General features: G+C 39.6%; 1 protein-coding gene and 1 non-coding gene across 13 annotated transcripts in view; one reads left to right on the forward strand and one right to left on the reverse strand.

Moving 5' to 3' along the window:
* The window catches only part of BAZ2B (bromodomain adjacent to zinc finger domain 2B), a 205,171-nt gene that overhangs the window by 4,869 nt on the left and 184,474 nt on the right, over positions 1 to 15,828 (forward strand). The window lies entirely within an intron of this gene.
* LOC127491867 (U6 spliceosomal RNA) lies at positions 3,371 to 3,477 on the reverse strand. Its single transcript, XR_007920800.1, has one exon. It is a non-coding gene; the product is annotated as a U6 spliceosomal RNA (small nuclear RNA).

Consider the following 15,828-nt stretch of genomic DNA (forward strand, 5'->3'; position numbering starts at 1 on the left):
AGGGCAGAGGCCAAGGACTTGGGCCATCTTCTGATGTTTTCCTATACACATTAGCAGGGAGCTAATTGGAAGTGGAGCAGCCAGGACTGGAACCTGCACTCTTGGAATGTGGGTGGAAATTGCAGGTGGTGGCTTAATCTACTGTGCCACAATGTGCCAGCACCCAAAATACTATTTCATAAACTTGGTCTAAGTTAATCCTGTTCACATTTATACTATGTTTTAAAAGACACATTGCAGAGCGAGTCATTCAGACCAACTGCAGGAAAGAAATCCTTTTACCAAATAAATTTCACATTTTAATTCTTTTTAAGATTAGAAATATATTCTGAACAATACTAGTTGGGCATAAAAATATTAGTATAATTTTAAATGTTTCTGTATTGCTCATGTTTTAAAAATGTTTGTTTGGACAGTGTCTTGACATTGATTCTATCATGAGAAAAGGAAAATGAGTAGTCAATCAGAAAATTTTGCTTAATGTATCTTATTGCCTATTTCCCTACTTTTATAACTATACTGAAGTAGATCTATTATGTTCTTGGTGAATTGATGAGGTAGGGGGCTGTGAGGTCCTAATTTGAGTCTGATCTTCTAGTCTAGTTTGGTAAATAAAATACAAATATGAAATTTGGAAATTGACTTGATAATTTGAACAACTGATCTGGATTTGTAAGGAAAGCATGATCAGATATTAAATGTGTTTCAGTAATTTAAAAACACAAGATGCCCGAAAGTGGATAAGATTAATTACTAAAGAGTGATATAAATAAGCAAAATACTGTGAGTTAACAGTAAAGGAAGGGTCCCTAGAGTGACCAGGGAAGGTTCCTTTAAGGAAAAGATGGCCATGCATTAAAGACTCCAATCATTAGTTTTATAAAATAGCTGTATTGAGATATAATTAACATATCATGATTATGCTTTTTACTCATTTTAAGTATACAGTTCATTTGTTTTTGGTGTATTAACATTATTCATTTTTGAAGTTGTGGTATAATGTACATGTCATGAAATATGCCATTTTGATCATTTTTATGTACAATTCAGTGGCCTTAATTATATTCACATTATTATATAACCATCACTACTATTCCAAATTTTTCATCACTCTGAACAGAAACCCTATAAGCATTTTATCTTTATTTGAAAGGCAGTTATAGAGACAGAGAGCTCTTCCATCCACTGGTTCATTCCCCTGATGAACCTCAAGGGCCAGGGTCCAGGCCAGGCCAAACCCAGAATCCAGGAACTTCTTCCTGGTCTCCCATGTGAGTAGTAGGAGCCCAAGCACTTGGGACATCCTCCACTGCTTTAGCAGGGAACATTCCCAGGTGCATTAGCAGGGAACTAGATTGGAAGTGGAGCAGCCAGGAAATGGACCAGTGCCTGCATGGGATGCCAGCATCAAAGACGGTGGCTTTAACAGCCCTGCAACAATGTGATTTCTCTCTATAACCGTTAAGCAGTAATTTCCCATTATCCTCAAATCCCAGCCCCTAGTAATCTAATTTATGTTCCTATAGACTTTTCTATTAAGTAGAATAGTATAACATTTGTCATTGTATTGGTCAGATACATTTCACTTACCATAAAGTTTTCAGGGTTCATCCATGGTGTAGCATGTTTTAGAACCTAATTGCTGTTTATGTCTATTATATATATATATGTGTGTGTGTGTGTATATATATGTGTGTGTATATATATATATATATATAACAAATATGACATAGTTTATCCATTTGCCTGTTGATGGATGTTTAGGTATGCACATATCTTTTACAGTCCCTGCTTGTAATCCATATGGTAAATTTATGTTTAGCTTTAAAATGTTTAGGCAAACTATTTTCTTCATTTTTTGAAAGATTTGTTTATTTATTCAAAAGACAGAGTTACAGAGAGGCAGAGAGAGAGAGAGACAGAGACAGAGAGAGAGGTCTTCCATCCACTGATTCACTCCCCAGATGGCCACAGCTGCCGGAGCTGCACTGATTTGAAGCCAGGAGCTAGGAGCTTCTTTGGAGTCTACCATGCAGGTGCAGGGACCCAATGACTTGGGACATCTTCTATTGCTTTCCCAGGCCATAGCAGAGAGCTGGATCAGAAGTGGAGCAGCTGGGTCTCAAACTGGCACCCATATGGGATGCCAGCACTGTAGGTGGTGGGCGGTGGCTTTACCCACTATGCAACAGTGCTGGCCCCTGCAAACTATTTTCTATAGCAGCGGACTCACACATTAAGAATAAGTCTGGATGTTTCCACAAGTAAATAGTGTAACTTAGTCCATTTCTCCCCACTTTTGAGCTATTTATTTTTAGTTGCCCTTTTTGCATTATAAAGTGAAATCACTCATTGATATTTAACTGAAAAATATTCCCAAATTTTTTTAGTTATTTTGTATTTACTTATTTTGTATCTACTTATTTTCCTTCAGATTTCCTATTGAGGAAAACTATAGGCATTTCAGTTGGCATTTTTGCGATAACTCTCAAAAGTATAAATTCTGGGAATTCAAGTGAATTAGGAGAGCAGTGCTTACCTGTCTTTCCATAGGTCAGTGAGGGGCTGCTAAGTCAAATGACGGCTGAATTCAGTGACTTGGTAAGCATTGACCAGTAAGTGAGAAGAAATATTGGAAGAAGGTAATTATTTGAACTAATTACAAATTTCTCTTGGAGGGATCTATAATTTATCAGAACCACAATTAATAATGAATTATACTTGTAGATTCAATAGAGAACTAAACAGTAATATCAGAAATAATCAGTCATCCTGATGAGAATATTGTTTAAGATATTTGAGAGTAATTTCTAGAAGACTATTTGGAAATTTCCTTTAAATTTCTTGTCGAAGGGTATATGTGGAATATTTGATGCATAAGGAGTTTGAAATAACTAGCTATTTTGAGAAAGTGGACATGAATAGTTCATGGGCATCTTTTTCAATTTTTCTTTTTTGGAAAACCTCCGTGGCAAATTACCTCAATATAGATTTTTTTTTATTTTTTTATTTTTTATTTTTGACAGGCAGAGTGGACAGTGAGAGAGAGAGAGACAGAGAGAAAGGTCTTCCTTTTGCTGTTGGCTCACCCTCCAATGGCCGCCGCGGCCAGCACGCTGCGGCCGGCGCACCATGCTGATCTGAAGGCAGGAGCCAGGTGCTTTTCCTGGTCTCCCATGGGGTGCAGGGCCCAAGCACTTGGGCCATCCTCCACTGCACTCCCGGGCCATAGCAGAGAGCTGGCCTGGAAGAGGGGCAACCGGGACAGAATCCAGCGCCCCGACCGGGACTAGAACCCGGTGTGCCGGTGCCGCAAGGCAGAGGATTAGCCTATTGAGCCATGGCACCGGCCCAATATAGATTTTTTTAAAAAAATATGGAATGCTTCATGAATTTGCGTGTCATCCTTGCATAGGGGCCATGTTAATCTTCTCTGTATCGTTCCAATTTTAGTATATGTGCTGCCAAAGTGAGCACCTCAATATAGATTTGAGTCTAGTGAGTTTTTTTACATTTAAGTAGGAACTGAGAATGAGATTATGAGTTGTCTAAATTATTAGCAAAGGTTAGACTTGAAGAAATCTTTTGAGAAATAGTTTCCTCTTGGTTAAAAGTAAAATTTCAGTAGTTCATTAGCACAGAATTGTCATGGACATAGTACTTCGAATGACTTACTGAATACAAATTAAATAATTAAATAAAATAGTTTAAACAGTTTTTATTTTGGCATTGCTCATCTGGCAAGATAAGCAGTCAATGGGATCAAAAATTAAATGAATGAGAAAATTTAAAGAGGGTTAGAAAATACCAAAACCTACCTGCCTGCCTGCCTTCCTTCCTTCCTTCCTTCCTCCTTCCTCCTTCCTTCCTTAAGATTTTATTTATTTACTTATTTGAAAGGGATACAGAGAGGCAGAGAGAGAGAGAGAGAGAGAGAGAGGTCGGTCTTCCATCCTCTGGTTCACTCCCCAAGTGTCACAACTGCCAGAGCTAAGCTGATCTGAAGTCAGGAGCCACGAGCTTCTTCCGGGTCTCCCATGGCAGATGTAGGGGCCCAAGCACTATAGCAGAGACCTGTATTGGAAGAGGAGCAGCCTGGACTCGAACCAGTGCCCATATGTGATGCTGGCGCTGCAGGCAGAGGCTTAGCCCACTATGCCACAGCATTGGCCCAACTAGCTTTCATTTCAATGAACTTACTGAACCATGGTGACAGGAGTTTCTATTACTAAGGCTGTGTAATAACTCACTGAAATCAAATCTCATGTAATGCTAGTACTGTATTTGAAAACATCTCTGCTTCCAGTTGAAAATAGAATAGTCCCTTTTGAACCTTAGTTTTTAAATTTTTAAGTTACTCATTTTTTGGAAGTAATTATACCTTTAGTATAACTAATTCTTATCTACTCTTTCCATTTTTATGTATTTTTTAAGAAATTCTTTTATCATTCAATTTAGATTACTGCTTATATGGTAGGAAGCCTCAAATGAATACCAGATCTATTTTGATTTCCAATATTTTAATGTACTATATGAAAAACATATCTGATTTTCTGGAATCAAATTACTCCCTGATACACAAGCAGATATACATACACATAAACTTAATGCTGTAGAACTTTCTGCCACTAGGACATGTGAAATTCAAATTCAGCTTTGTTAGATGTTTGATGTGACATTTCCATTCACTTGAAAGCTTTTCCAAGTCCCCAACAAAGCTAGGATTAGAACTGGTGTCTCTGAAATATTCTACCAGTCTACCACATCTATCAATCATTCCAGGACGCTACCTCATCCATGTTTTGAGTAACCTTGTAGGATTGGATGGAGGACTGTTTCATGTCCTCCTATGCAAATCATTCCTAATATTACAACAAGTGTAGATGAACTAGACAACTGGGGAGTGTCTCTGACTTCTTGCTGCCCTGAAATGCTCTTTCTAAGACTATCCAGAATTATTCTTATCTCCTTATTCTCTTGTAGTGGTTTGAAGCCTGCTTTAATTACTGAGCTAGCTGTTGATCCTGTTGCCTAGTAAAATTTGTCTAGATTCATAGCATATTTCTCTAAGTTTTGTACCCTCTCTTCAGTATATCTGGCTATACATTAGACAGATGGAATTGGTTATGATACAAGGGTACTTCAAAAAGTTTATAGAAAACTGAAGTTGAAAGACAGTTTATTTTAGTGCAAAAAATTTTGAAAACCATGCATAGTTTTTTCATTGTGTGTATTTTCATTAGCTTTTCAAAGATCCTTTGTATGCAAGCATTCCAGAATTTTTTGTGTCACCATCCCTCTTACTGTGTTCCTTAATATTTGTTGTTCTGTTTGAAGTGATAGATTAAAGGAAATGTGTAGTCCTAGCAAACATTTTTCAACTTCTGAAACAGAAAAATTGACATACAGTTTATTTAGATACTGACAAGAATATTTGTAAAAAGTTAATCCAAAGTTATTCCTAAATAAAGTTGTAAGATATAAGAATAGATTTTTCTGAATATTAAATTTCTTACTTGTTTTTTAGACTAACAATTAATATATATTAACTAAAAATTCCCTATTTTTTAAAAGATTTATTTTATTTATTTGAAAGACAGAGTTACAGAGAGAGAGAGAGAGCCAGAGAAAGAGAGAAAGATCTTCTGTCCACTGGTTCACTCCCCAAATGACCACAACAGCCAATGCTGAGCTGATCTGAAGCCAGGAACCAAGAGCTTCTTCTGGGTTTCCCACGCGGGTGCAGGGACCCAAGGACTTGGACCATCTTCTACTGCTTTACCAGGCCACAGCAGAGAGCTGAAGCATCCAGGAGTCGAGCCAGCACCCACGTGGGATGCCGGCACTGCAAGCCTGGGTTTTAACCCACTGCACTACAGTGCTGGCCCCATGAATTCCTCATTTATAAAATTCAAATAATATCTGCCCTACCTACTTCAAGATTTGTTGTTAGAATAAAATGAGAATATATATGCACACTGGGTTTTTTTCTGCAAATTTCTATAGAAGTTTTTTAATGATTATGGATTTCCATTCAAGACTTTTACTAAGATCTTATGTGAATGTTTTAGGCTTTAAGGATGACATCAGGTCTGATTTTTCAAGGATGTCACAGTGTAGTAGGAAGCTAGAGATCAAAACAGAAAATTGCTATATAGTACAATGTTAGAAGTGCTCTAATTAGGGAGTATACAATAGCAACAAGAAATGAACACTTAAAGCTTCCTTGTAAGTCAGAATGGTTCTCTAGAAGAGGCAATGCCTGAGAGGAGACCAAGAATTCGTGTCGGAGTTTGGCAGGGAACAAGGGACGGACACTTGGAGAACAGGAAACAACATGTACAGAACACATGGCATGGATGTAGGGAAAACTGTAATGTACTTGTGAATGGCAAGTTTAGGCACCTACTATATGAAAACAGACAGTGAAAGGAGGCTAAAGTAAAAGCCAGAGGTCTATTAAGAAAAGGTTTAGGGCTGGCACAGTGGCACATGGATAAAGAAGGCCACCTGCAGTGCCTACATCCTGCATGGGCACTGGTTCATGTCCCTGCTGCTCCATTTCTGATCCAACTCTCTGCTAATGGGCTGGGAAAAGCAGTGGAGGATGGCCCAAATGCTTGGGCCTCTGCTAACCCCGTGAGAGACCTGGATGAAGCTTCTGGCTCCTGGCTTCAGCCTGGCCCAGCCATAGCTTTTGTGGCCATCTGGGAGAGTGAACCCTCCAGAGAAAGAGAGAGAGATCTTCCGTCCACTGGTTCACTCTCCAAATGACCACAATGGCCAGAGCTGAGCTGATCTGAAGCCAGGAGCCAAGAGCTTCTTCTGGGTCTCCCACGTGGGTGCAGGGTCCCAAGGAATTGGACCATCTTCTACTGCTTTACCAGGCCATAACTTGGTAGATGGGAAATTTCTCTACTTCTGTCTATAACTCTTTCAAATAAATAAATAAAATCTTAAAAAAAGAGACGTGTTTTTTATGACAGGCATAAGACCTGAGATTTATTCATACAGGTAACATAGAGACACTGGGATTTTTAAGGAGGGGAGTGGCAGGATTAGTGTGTATTAAAAGGATTATTGCTTTAAAAACACACATGATTATTGTTGGCTGTGGGGAGGAGGATTGCAGAAGACAGAAGTAGAGATCTCTTGGAAGGCTATTGCAACATTTTTGGTGAGACCTAATTTAGAATCATACTAAAATGATGTGGGAATAGAAGATATTTAGGAAATAGAATTAGCGAAAGAGAGTATTTAGTTTATGTGATTCAGCATCCCTGACTTTTTTATCTCTATTAAATCCTTTTTTTGTATTGCAATCTGGCCAGTCACATGACTATGGGAATGAGGTAGCCAAACAAGTTTGACAAGTTCTTAGGTACTTAAAATGTTGGATGAACTTATTAGTCCTCAAACTGAATTGATATAACTTTAGTAAGTTGTTTTCTTTCTTTCTTTTCCGAAAAAAAAAAAAATGTAAAATGGAAATGTAAGATTAGCTAAATGGATGAGTACCTCAGAGATTTTTGCCAGTGACTTGATTTGTTGTCTTAAAGATGTCTTTCTTCACATAATATATGAAAAGTCATACTAGGGACATTCTACATTCTGTCTTTTAAAATTTTGTTTGTTTGTGGGTACTTAATTTGCAAAGCAGAGGCAGAAAGTAAGACCAAGAGACAGAGATATTCCATCCACTGGTTCACTCTCCAAATGCCCACAACAACCAAGCATGGGCCAGACTGAAGCCAGGAGACCAGAACTACCTCTGGGTCTCCCATATGGGTGGCAGGGATCCAAGTTCTTTTGTAATGATCTGCTGCCTCCCAGGGTACACATTAACAGGAAGCTGGATCAGAAGCAGAGGAGCAGGGATTTGAACCAGGCACTCTGATATGGAATGTCAGTGTCTCAAGCAGTGTCTTATTATACTAGATGCCCTGCCTTCTGCATTCAGTCTTGGAATAGGGCATATTGACTTTAACATTTCAGTAGACACTTCCTTAAGTCAAGTAGCACTCCATTATGGAGAGATACTAAACATTCATTTTTTAAAACTCAAATAGCTTAGGCAGGTGTTTGGCCTAGAGTTAAGATGCTATTTTGGACACCTACCTCCCGTGTCATAGTGTCTGGGTTTGAATCCCAGCTCTGCTCCTGATTCCAACTATCTGCTAATGCCAGTCTAGGAGGGATGCAGCCCTGATATTGCAAGTGGTTGAGTCCCTGCCACCCTCATGGGCCTAGATTCTGAGCTCTAAGCTTAAACCTGGCCCAGCTCCATCCAGCCTTGGGGGCATTTGGAGAGTGAACAAGAGATGAAGTGTTTCTATCTCTCTCAAATTAAAAATAAAACAAAACAAAACACAGTTTTATGGAGATAAAGTTCATATGCCATAACTTCTCCCATTTAAAGTATTTGGTTCAGTTTTCAGTGTATTCACAGTGTTTTGCAACCATCACCACAATTAAAGCATTTCATCACCCCAAAGGGAAGCTAAGTACCCTTTAGCAGTCACTCCTTATATTCCCCAACCTACTCATAGCTCTAGGCAGGTACTATCTGCTTCCAGTCTCTATAGGTTTGCTTTTTCTAGACAATTTGTATAAAGTGAGGCATGTGACCTTTGGGCATTTTTGACTGGCTTCTTTCACTTACTCCAATGTTTTCAAAGTTTTGTTACATGTAGTGCATCTTAATGTTTATTCCCTTTTTATTATGGGATAATATTTGAATGCATGGGTGTAATATACTTTATCCACTTATCAGTTGATGGCCATTTATGTCGTTTCCACTTTTTGGCTGCTATAATAAGTAATAGTTGTAATCGTTCATGTATAAGTTTTTGTATAAACATATGTTTTCATTACTTAGGTACCTACCCAAAGCAGGAATAGAACTCTATATAGGAGTAGAATTACCTAGTCATATAAATATGATAACTCTCATGTTTAGACATCTGAAGAGCACAATTTTTCAAAAACTGTATTTATCTATTTGAGAGGTGGATTTCCCAGACATTCATTCACTCCCTGAATGCTCACAACAACCAGGGTTGTGCTAGCTCAAATGAGAATCCTGGAACTCAACCCCATTCTTCTGATGTGGCTGACAGGGACCAAAGTACTTGACCCATCACCTGCTGCCTCCCTGAGTGTGCATTCACTGGAAACTGGAATCTGAACAGAGCCAGACTCAAACTCATGCACTCTGATATGTGGTAAGAGCATCCAAAGTGGCATCTGAACCACTTTTCCAAATGCTACTCCAATTGAAATTTTCCTGTGTTTAATGCAGTTCATGTTAAGAAATGTTTGGGATATATACTTCGGGGCTTCTAATATGAGGGTGGTGAATTTATCTCAGCATTATCACAGAGGGTGTTGATGTTTCCAGATAAAAACTGGAAGTATTGGCCAGCGCTGCAGCTCACTTGGCTAATCCTCCACCTGCGGCGCTGGCACCCAGGGTTCTAGTCCCGGTTGGGGCACTGGATTCTCTCCCGGTTGCTCCTCTTCCAGTCCAGCTCTCAGCTGTGGCCTTGGAGGGCAGTGGAGGATGGCCCAAGTACTTGGGCCCTGCACCCCATGGGAGACCAGGAGGAAGCATCTGGCTCCTGGCTTTGGATCGGCACAGTGCACCGGCCATAGCGGCCATTTTGGGGGTGAACCAACGGCAAAAGGAAGACCTTTCTCTCTGTCTCTGTCTCTCTCACTGTCTAAATCTGCCTGTCAAAAAAAAAAAAAAAAAAACTGGAAATATTAATATTTGAGCATGTCAATGCAATAAGAAAAGGACAAATGTTTACAAGTCAGAAAACAATAAAAATTGTGAGTAGAATGGACAGGACACCTTTGAATAGATAAGTTAATACCTAATTTGACTAAATTTTATAGTTAAGGGAATGATAGAGGGGATGATACTACTATTTGTGGATATTTGGAGATTATCAGTATCACAAAGGAGAAAACTTGGTTCATAAACTACAGGAAAATCATATTCTGAACAAATCAATTTTTTGTTATAATGAAGATTGTAAAGTTATGTATTAACATCTTGAGAAAAATCTGTTTTAATAATTTAGTCATCTAAAAATGAAAATAAAACTGTCACTCTCATCCAAAAAGAAAACTTCAAATTATACAAAAACTAAAATCAAAATGGCACTCATTTGATGGCCTGATTGACAGGGAATAGTTATTATAATCTTAAACATCTCTTCAAGTTTACCTGTGAAAGAAATTTGCTTGGAATAGAAAATTCTCTTGATATTTTAAACTTTCTTTTCCTCATGTTTAATTTATACATAAAGAAATAATGTTGACTTTTATTGAGCTATTTTTCCCACCCTTGCACCTTCAATCTGAAGGTAATAAAGGTATTTTCTTCTCTCTATTCTTCTGGCTGAACACAGGAGAATAAAGCTGGTTGCAGGAAATGTGCTAGGCTAGGCTCTCTATTTTTTTTTTTTTTCAATAGCTCTTTGAAGTAAGTGTAATTAATCCCACTTTCCTGATTCAGAAACTAAGGCTCACTAGACATACTGGCTGTGTATTGAATAATACAGTGGATTCATAAAACAAATACAGAGCTGTAAAAAGTCACTGTAATTAGCAGCTTCCTCTGTGGAAGCTAAGCACTCTGTAATTCAAAGATGGGAAGTTGTGACCTAGGATTAGTCAGATACAATTTTATGGTACTGACTCCTGGGCCTGTATTTAATGGTGTATGGTATTTAGATTATTATAAGGAAAACCAGAATGTGTCTCAGTAGTGGTAATAGCATGAACAACGATGAGAAAGACAAGAGTATGTATGACATTAGGAAATTTTCTGTCAGCCTTTTTATGTTGCAAGAAACAGTAACCCTCTGAAACTCAAGAAAAGGATGGATGTCAGAAAGCCACAGAAGTCTCAGGGACTATTGAGCAAAATCAAAAAGGCAGATCTGAGGAAAAGAACCTGGTATTAGCCCTACTCTGATCTCTGTCTCAAGACCACAGAACATGGGTTCAGCCGTCGTTATTCCTAACTCACTGTTCATTAACTTGTGTTTTCTTAGTCCCAAAGCTTTAATGATCTCCAAACCCAGCAACAACTTCCTCTCTTTCTTTTGGTTAAAATGTCTGTATCAGAAGGAATCCAATTAGAGCATCTTTCTGAGGTAACTAACCTATGGGTTTCTGGCCCACCATTGCTTCCTTAGGTCATGTCTGTTGCAGACAGCTTTGACCACACTTGATAGCATCCTACAGCCCACTGCTACAGAACTAGAATTCTATCAGCAGCACAGGTCCTGTCAGCTGGGTTAGAGGATTTATAAACGGGAAGCATCAGTGAAGCATGAGGAAAGTATAATGGGTCATGAACCTTCCTACTTCCTGGATGGGTGTGGAAGACACAGCTTTAATTTCATGAAAACTCTCATCATTTAAAAACTATGTCAAGGCAAAGGTCTTTTTTAATCCTAGCAGTCTATCAATGATGTTGCCTCTCTCCAAAACTTTTATGTCATTTTCTCCCTCCACCTTTGTTCCCCCCTCCTCCCCTGCTTCCTCAGCCTCCTCAGCTTGTCTTTGCAACTGCTTATAACTTCATTTGATCCTAATGTCAAGGAGAGAATGGACAAAAAGTCTTCATTTGTCTCAGGGTTAAGAGACAACGATAATAGCAAGCCATGTCCTAGTGCTCAACATATATTCAAAACTCAAAGATTATAAATCATGGTTTGTGAGGAGGTGGAATTACTGTATTTTATCCTACATTTAAAATTTTTCCATGAATTTTGAAAATGAATGCAGACATTTCCATTTATTCAAAACATTTTTAAGATTCATTTTATTTTGTTTCTTTGAAAGGAAGAGTTACAAAGAGAGGGGTTGAGGGAGGGAGAGATCTTCTATCTACTGGTTCACTCCCCAGATGGCCACAACAGCCAACGTGGCCAGGCCTAAGCTAGGAGCCAGTAGCCAGGAACTTCTTCAAGATCTCCATGCAGGTGCAGGAGCCCAAAGACTTGGACCATCTTTCACTGCTCTTCCAGGAGCATAAGCAGGGAGCTGGAGTGGAAGTGGAGCAGCCAGGACTGGAATCAGCACCCATATGGGATGCCAGCGTCACAGGCGATGGTTTAACCAGTTATGCCACAACACTGGCCTCTCAAAAATTTTTTAGATGTATAGTAATTTAGATTTGAGTTGAATTATGAACAGTATGAAATGAAAAGCAAAATTTATTAAAAAATTTAAATCAGAATTATTACATGATGAATTTTTATAATGCAAAGACTGACATTCATTTTTATATGCTAACAACTCAGCTAGCATATAGGTTTGTAGTAGATGCCCAGTAATAGTTTGTTACAGTATAAATAGTGGACCAGCTATTTCAATTGTAGGAGGCAGAGAATCTTTAATGTATAATATTTTATCAGAATTCTCAAATTTCTCACTGTCTATAATTTCAGTAACATTAATTTTTAAAAGTATTTCATCTTCGGTCAAAGCACTTTAGTACAATATGCTATCATCTCTATAGATATTAAAATTCACAAAGTAGGCCGGTGCCGCGGCTCACTAGGCTAATCCTCCGCCTAGCGGCGCCGGCACACCAGGTTCTAGTCCCGGTCGGGGCACCGGATTCTGTCCCGGTTGCCCCTCTTCCAGGCCAGCTCTCTGCTGTGGCCAGGGAGTGCAGTGGAGGATGGCCCAGGTACTTGGGCCCTGCACCCCATGGGAGACCAGGAAAAGCACCTGGCTCCTGGCTCCTGCCATCGGATCAGCGCGGTGCACCGGCTGCAGTGCGCCGGCCGCGGCTGCCATTGGAGGGTGAACCAACGGCAAAAGGAAGATTTTTCTCTCTGTCTCTCTCTCTCACTGTCCAGTCTGCCTGTCAAAAAAAAAAAAAAAATTCACAAAAGTAGATGAGACATTAATGTAATCATTAGAAAATAGTTTATATAATATCCAGTATATCAAAAGCCAATTATGTATCTGTACTTAATATTGTATTCTAATGTGGCAATTTATTTTCAGAAGACTTTACTTTTTCACATTAAATTTTCTATATTTTTCAGAGTTTGAGAAAATGTGTAACATTTAATAAAGATACCCGTAGACATCAACAAATAGTAAAGATAATATTTTCCCAAAGCATATCTAACTTATTTTCCTAATTTCTTTTTTTTTTTTTTTTTTTTTTTTTTTTTTTTTTTTTGACAGGCAGAGTGGACAGTGAGAGAGAGAGACAGAGAGAGAAAGGTCTTCCTTTTGCCGTTGGTTCACCCTCCAATGGCCGCCGCTGCAGCCGGCGCACCGCGCTGATCCTGGCAGGAGCCAGGAGCCAGGTGCTTTTCCTGGTCTCCCATGGGGTGCAGGGCCCAAGCACCTGGGCCATCCTCCACTGCACTCCCTGGCCATAGCAGAGAGCTGGCCTGGAAGAGGGGCAACCGGGACAGAATCCGGCGCCCCAACCGGGACTAGAACCCGGTGTGCCGGCGCCGCAAGGTGGAGGATTAGCCTATTGAGCCACGGCGCCGGCTCAATTTTTCTAATTTCTGTATGCTTATCAAATACACAGCCCCCACAAAGGCCACCCCATTTCCTGAATCTATATCATCTTTCAATACTTGATACCAAGGTCACTTAACTCAATTTATTACAAGAAGAATCTTAGAGGATGATGCTTTGGCACGGAAGGTTAAGCTTCCACCTGCAGTATTCATCCCATATGGGTATCTCTGCAGAAGTCCTATATGGGTACCGGTTCAGGTCCTGGCTGCTCCAGTTCCTATCCAGTTCCCTGCTACTGTACATGAGAAAGCATCTGAGGATGGCCCAAGTCTTGGGGCTCCTGCACCCATGTGGGAGAACTGGAGGAGGCCCCTGGCTCTGGCTTCCGCTTGGCCCAGCCCTGGCTATTGCGGCCATTTAGAGAATGAACCAGCAGATGGAAGCGCACGCTCTCTCCTCGCTCTCTCGTGCTCTGCTCTCTCCCTCTCTGTCTCTCTCTGTAACTCTTACTTTTAAATAAATAAGTCTTAAAAAAAGAATCTTTAGCTTGGTTTTGACTAGGTTTTCACAACTGCGCCAAGTTCCTAGCGTATAAACCCTTTATATATAATACTTAACCTGACTTACTCATTGTATCCCAAGCATGTAACATGTTTCATTATTTAGAATTTACTTTCTGAAAGATTGAACATCTAGTGTTTCCATGAATGGTTAAACTTTGTATAATTTGTGTCACTTGTAGCATCTGTGTAAAATAACTGATCTATCCTTAATTAGCTGAGTGAACAGAGTAAAAGGCTAGCATTTAGGTGCCCAGCTAAATTAATATCCCATATTTCTTTGTCATACACTGGATGGTTAAGAGTATTTGGCCCTTGAACTTTAGAGGAATTCTACAAATTTTGCATAGCTCTCACATCAATGGACTATGTGCAAAAAAATCTGGATTCTGCTGGTATAGTGCTAGTAGTATGATAAGGAATTGAAAAATCTTTGCTTCTCTATGGAAACTGTGTTTTACTGAGAAGTCAAATAGATAGGTGCTTTTCAAACTTCTTTGCCAATAATCCAGAATATTTCACTTTTCTGTGTCTCACTATGAAGATTTCACGGCCTCCAATGGGTTATGTCCTGCTGTCAAAAAAAAAAAAAAAGATTTATTTTATTTGAAAGTCAGAGTTACAGAGAGGCAGAGGCAGAGAGAGAGAGGTCTTCCATCTGTTGGTTCACTCACCAGTTGGCCACAATGGCCAGAGCTGCACCGATCCGGAGCCAGGAGCCAGGAGCTTCTTTTGGGTCTCCCACGTGGGTGCAGAGGCCCAAGCACTTGAGCCATCTTCTCCTGCCTTCCCAGGCTTTAGCAGAGAGCTGGATGGGAAGTGGAGCAGCCAGGACTCAAACCGGTGCCCATATGGGATGCCGGTGCTGCAGGCTAGGGCTTTAATCCGCTGTGTCACAGTGCGGGTCCCTGTGCTACAGTTTTTAATGTGTTGTTGCAGCTGGGACTAAGAAGCTCAATGTATAAAAATAGCTTACAGTTTTAGAGTTGGTAGCCAGTGTTTCTTGTGATTATTTATCTTTCCCCTGCTGAGTATTAGGTTCTTCTGGGGTTCTGAAGTAAATTCTAACATAAAAGATCTGTGGAATACCAAAGCTTCCGCTTCTTTTCTTACCCTGTTTCTTTTTTTTTTAAACTTTCATTTAGTAAATATAATTTCCAAAGTACAGTTTATGGATTACAATGGCTTTTCCCCCTCATAACTTCCCTCCCACCCGCACCCCTCCCATCTCCCACTCCCTCTCCCATTCCGTTCACATCGAGATTCATTTTCAATTATCTTTATATACAGAAGATCCATTTAGTATATATAAACTAAAGATCTCATCAGTTTGTACCCACACAGAACATAAAGTATAAAATACTGTTTGAGTACTAGTTATAGCATTAATTCACATTGGACAACACATTAAGGACAGAGATCCCACATGAGGAGTAAGTACACAGTGACTCCTGTTGTTGACTTAACAATTTGACACTCTTGTTTATGGCATCAGTAATCTCCCTAGGCTCTAGTCATGAGTTTCCAAGGCTATGGAAGCCTCTTGAGTTTGCTGACTTTGATCTTATTTAGACAAAGTCATAGTCAAAGTGGAAGTTCTCTCCTCCCTTCAGAGAAAGGTACCTCCTTCTTTCCGCTGGGATCTCAATCGCAGAGATCTTTCATTTAGGTTTTTGTTTTTTGTGTTTGTTTTTGTTTTTGTTTTTGTTTTGCCAGAGTGTCTTGGCTTTCCATGCCTAAAATACTCTCATGG

Source organism: Oryctolagus cuniculus, chromosome 3 (assembly GCF_051225735.1).
Source record: "Oryctolagus cuniculus isolate XC-2025 breed Fujian yellow rabbit chromosome 3, ASM5122573v1, whole genome shotgun sequence".
NCBI lineage: Eukaryota > Metazoa > Chordata > Mammalia > Lagomorpha > Leporidae > Oryctolagus > Oryctolagus cuniculus.